This window comes from Elephantulus edwardii, unplaced genomic scaffold, assembly GCF_000299155.1.
Source record: "Elephantulus edwardii isolate Elephantulus edwardi_28Jun2011 unplaced genomic scaffold, EleEdw1.0 scaffold00027, whole genome shotgun sequence".
Lineage (NCBI taxonomy): Eukaryota > Metazoa > Chordata > Mammalia > Macroscelidea > Macroscelididae > Elephantulus > Elephantulus edwardii.
The window spans coordinates 2,766,652-2,771,594 of record NW_006399777.1 but is presented as its reverse complement, the minus strand read 5'-3'; positions in this window follow the sequence as shown (position 1 = coordinate 2,771,594).

Here is a 4,943-nt window from a genome sequence, read left to right as displayed (position 1 = left end):
CTCGGTGTCCTCGTCTCGGGGTGGACGCCCGCGGGGTGGGGGCAGCGGCTTCCGGTCACCCCGCGGGGCACAGCCTGTTGCGTGCGGTCAGGGCCGGTTGTAACCTGTGTGTGCAGAGCGTGTAGGGCCGCGTGTCCTCGTTCACGTGTGCGTGGCTGTACGTGGACAGCGGCATCGGAAGGCTTATAGTGTCGGGTATTGGTCCTTCGACGCGCTGCTGTTTGATGGGGCGACCGAACCCCGCACCTCCCCGCACGGACCCTCCGCCTCCTTAACTCCACGAGAGACGCGTCCTGGGGTGGGGGTGGGGAACGGTGTACGAAGAGGGGAGCGAACTGGGGGAGGAAAGTGCGGCAATGAATGAGTGGAAATCCAAAACCTCTGTAAATGTCTATTAAAATTCATTTAAACACAGCAACTCCAGGAAACTGTTAGAACGACGTCCCCCTGTCTGAGAGGAAAGGCGGGAAACGGTCGCGTTTAGTGAGCTTTATCATTAATAAAGTCACCTGTCTGCACAGTTAAAAATAATCACAGAGAAAATAGGCATCTGATATCCTAGTATCTATAATCCTGTTATAAATGCTTTTCTTTTTATGGGGCTTTTTTGTTTGGTTTTTTGGTGGGTTTATACACACACACGCACACATATATACACACACATATACACATATATATGTAAATGTATATACATTTGCGTGTATACATATATATACTGGTTTACTTAAAAGGGTCAAATACATTGTTTTCCACATTTGTTTATGTCTTTATATACATTTTACATGTGTAACGATGGTGTGTGCAGTCAAGTCAGAACACATTGAAAGCACACAAAAGCTTTATTTTTAAAAAGTTGCATCTTTTTTTTTTTACTTTGCAGTCTTTATTGGAAGCAGGAGCGGTTTGTGTCTTTCATGTCTTGTTTTTAATGCAGCATATGTGTATATATAAAGACAAAATTAATCTTGAATGTGTGTTAAGATAATGTATTATACCGAGTTACTAAGAGTAATTTGAACGTTATACTAATACTGTAATAAGTCCCCATATCAAACTTCCTGATGTGTGTGTGCTAGCTATTCCTTTGGACGGGATTCAGAAGCAGAATTTCTCAGTGATTGGACTATTTTAAATTTATGCATATTTCAAATTACATGTTTCCCCCTTCCCATGCTTCTCTTCTTAAGAGGAGCACTGGTGACTTAGTAAGGAACTGCAGTGCTATTTTAAGGCACCTGATTGAAGTCCACCAGTTGCTCTGCAGAAAAGGCGGGAAATCAACTCCCAGTGTGTTTTACTGCCTCTGAAAACTTCCTGGGGGTCAGCCATGAGTGACTCAACTGTATACAATAACAAACAACTTTTGATAAGTACCAGTATGTGGTCCCACTTCTGGCATATATAGTGGGTTGGTTCTTTTCCCACATGAATTCCTATGAGAGATACTTTTAATTTTTTAAGTTCCTGGCTCACTGAATTGAAAATAATATTTTACTGTGTTTCTATGCATTATTTAAAATAATTAATGACATGTACAGTGTCATGGCTTTTTTAAATGTCTTTTTAGTGAGTTATTTGCCTTTCTATTTGAATATTTTTATCAACATATAGAAACTCAATAATAATGTTACTTCATAATAATATGTAGAAAAATAAATTATTATTTTAAAGTTAGTGGTAATGGTGTGCCGTGGAGTGAGAAAATGGACTCATCGCTGATCCTCAAGTGGATTTTTAGAGGCTTTATTTAAGTCACACAGGAAGAGATTGCCCATCTTTCTACCACGGGACAGCTGGTGAATTTAAGCTTCATACCTTAGAGTTGCCAGCACAACTTCTTACTACTGGACTCTCAGAACTCTTTAAGCTTGGTTTAGCTTAGATAAAATTTTTCTGTTTCATTTGGGTTTTTAATTTTTTAAAAATGAATGCTATATATTTTATCAAAAGCTTTTTCAGTGATGAATTATAGTAACATTTCCTAAGAAGACATCATCCCATTTCTAGTATAAACTACTTGGTTTTGCGTAATTACTGCACACAACAGTAACAACATATTGAGGGGTTGCGCTAGATTTTTTTCATCTCTATTTTAGAGGTACTGGAGAGGTGGGGTGAACAAATTAACTAGGATCTGTTACATGATATTTTATTTGTGTTCTTTTTTTCCCTCCTGTTTTTTTTTTAAATTTTTATTTTTTTAAAAAAAATCCGATATTTTTTTTCTCTTCCATTGCCTCTTTACCATCCTTTTATGTCTTGGTGAGAGTGTCTCTGTATATAGCCACTGCCTTTTTTAACTCACCAAAAAATTGCACTCAGATTATCTGTGCATTTAAACATTGAAGACCTTTTTAGTAATACTAAGTTAAGCATAGTTTAAGTAGTTTTTGCCATAGTTACTGCTTAATCTTGTAAAGCTTTTTTCTTTTCCTAAGGTAACTTTGAAGCTTTCTATGTCTGTAGATAAAGATCCCATTTTCCAAATAATGATTCCATAAAATGTATTCCATTTTTATGGTTAATGTATATTTTCTATGTGTTTGGGTTTGCTGGGCTTGATGCTTTACCTTTTTGGATCCAGTTCACCCCCTCCCAAAATACATACACACACCCTCTTGGATTTACTTAACAGTTTTAATTTTTCTTTTAATTGGCCAGTTTTCTTAATTTTAGCTTTCCTAGAAATGCAGGATTTGTCCCCCCTACTTGGAATATAACTTTGATGACTACAATTACAGATTCTTTTTTTTTTTTAAGTCAGTATGTCTTTTGTGTGCCATCAAATTAAAAGCAATTCGTAGCTGATCCTGCTTTGTATTTTCAGAGACTAAATCACACAGCATTGCCCATCTTTCTGCTGTGGAGTAGCTGGTGGATTCTGACTTCTCACATGTGAATTGGCTGCACAACTCTTTAACCGCTAGCCTAACAGAAGTGTATTAGCTTTGCTAATTTTGCATGTTTGTAGAGTCAAAGAGTCAAAGAATAATATTGACAAAAGAAGTGGCCCCTAGAGATTGTGTGTCTAAATAATGATAAAAACTTTCACCTTTTACTTAATTCTGTCATTTGGTTATCCAAAAATAATGGAATATTTATTATTGCAGGTAATGAGAGTTGTGTATGGATATGTTGGTCTCCAAACTTACTACTTAAATAATATTCCAGTAGTTCTCATTTCAGAACTCGCCATGTTACTTGACAAAAGGTATCGTTATACGAAATAATTATCCCTTGCATTAGGTGTATTTTTGCATAGTCTGTAAGGAGTTGTGCTGCTCTCCCAAAGGGGGTGCCTCCCCACCAGCTGCTGTGCAGGAATAAGATGATCAGTCTCCTCCACTGCAATTCATAGCCTCTGAAAACCAACCTGGAAGGGTTACCTGTGAGTTGGTTCCATTTTGATGGCAGTGAGTTGTGGGGTTTTGTTTTTGTTTTTAGTTTGATGGTTAAAGTAACTACAAGCACAGTATTTAAAGTGCATGACTGCTGAATGAAAGCTTGGCAGTAAAAACCCGCAAGAGAAAGATAGGACTGTCTATTTCTGTAAGGCTTTGTAGTCGTGAAAATCCTACAGGACCAGTCAATTCTGTCCTGTAGGGTCACTAAGTGTTGGAATCAACTTGATGACAACAAGTTTGAGTTTCCAGTTTATGCTGGAGATTAATGTTTTCTTCATTTTTTAAAAGCTTTTATTACAGTCTTTAACAATTTCAAATTTCTTTTTGGTATAGTGATTCTGTGTATTCTCTCTGTGGTTTTTTAATAATTCCTGGGTCATTCAAGATTTTGCCCATAGCATCTCTTAGTATTGCAATACATGGCTTTGTTTTATAGTTTTTTTCAGCTTGTGAAATGCTGAGAGAGTTCTTTATCTTTATTGTCACATTCCATTATAACTTTTCTTCTCCAGCTGCCCTTTGAAATCTGTTCAGCATCTCTTCCCTTTGTTTGGGGTTCTCAGCTTGCCAGTGCAATTTTCAGGATCTCTTCTGACAGCAGTTACGGTTTTTCCTCTCTTCCTTTTGCTCTCTCCTTATGTGATATCGTTTGTTATTGCACAGTTCATCTGGTCTTTGATCACTGGTGTTCACCGTGTCAAATCTATTCTTAAAATTACTTTTAAATTCAGGTGGAAGACTAAAGCTCATATTTTGGTTCTTAGGGACTTCTTTTAATTTTCTTCATTTCTCCGTTTTAACTTGCACTGAAACTTTAGGGAATATTATATAATCAAGAGCCATTAGTAATAAAGGAAGAAGTTGAAGCTGCATTGAAGGAAATAAGGCCCCATGGATCTCTGGGAAACTACTTGGCATGTTTCAAATAAAACATAACAACCCTGGACAGACTCATCAGTCTATACCAGGAAGTTTTGAGGACAATTGTCTGGCCAGCTGATTGGAAGAGATACATATTTGTTCCCATTCTCACTAAGGGTGATCAACAGATTGCCACATGCAAGCAAAAGACTGCTGAAGCTCATTCAAAAACAGCAAGATCATAGAGACCTACCAGAAGTGCAAGCTGGATTTAGAAGAGGCTGTGGCACCAGGGATGTCATTGCTGATGGATCTTGGCTGAAAGCTTCAAGACTCGGGGGGGAAAAAGTCTTATTTGTGCTTTATTTGCTATGCAAAAGCATTTACCTGGGTGGATCATACCTGATTATGGTGAATATTGAGAAGAGGGGGAATCCCAGAATACACTTATGTGCTCCTGCCAAACCTATACCTAAAGAGGCTGTTGTGTGAACAGAGCAAAGGAACACTGCATGGTTTAAAATTAGGAAAGGTATGCATCAGGATTCTATCTTTTCTTCATACTGATAGAGCCTGCATACTGAGCAAATTATTTGAGAAGCTGAACTCTATGAAAAAGAATTTGATGTCAGAGCAAGACTCATCAAAGACCTGTTGTGTACATAACCTTACTTGCTT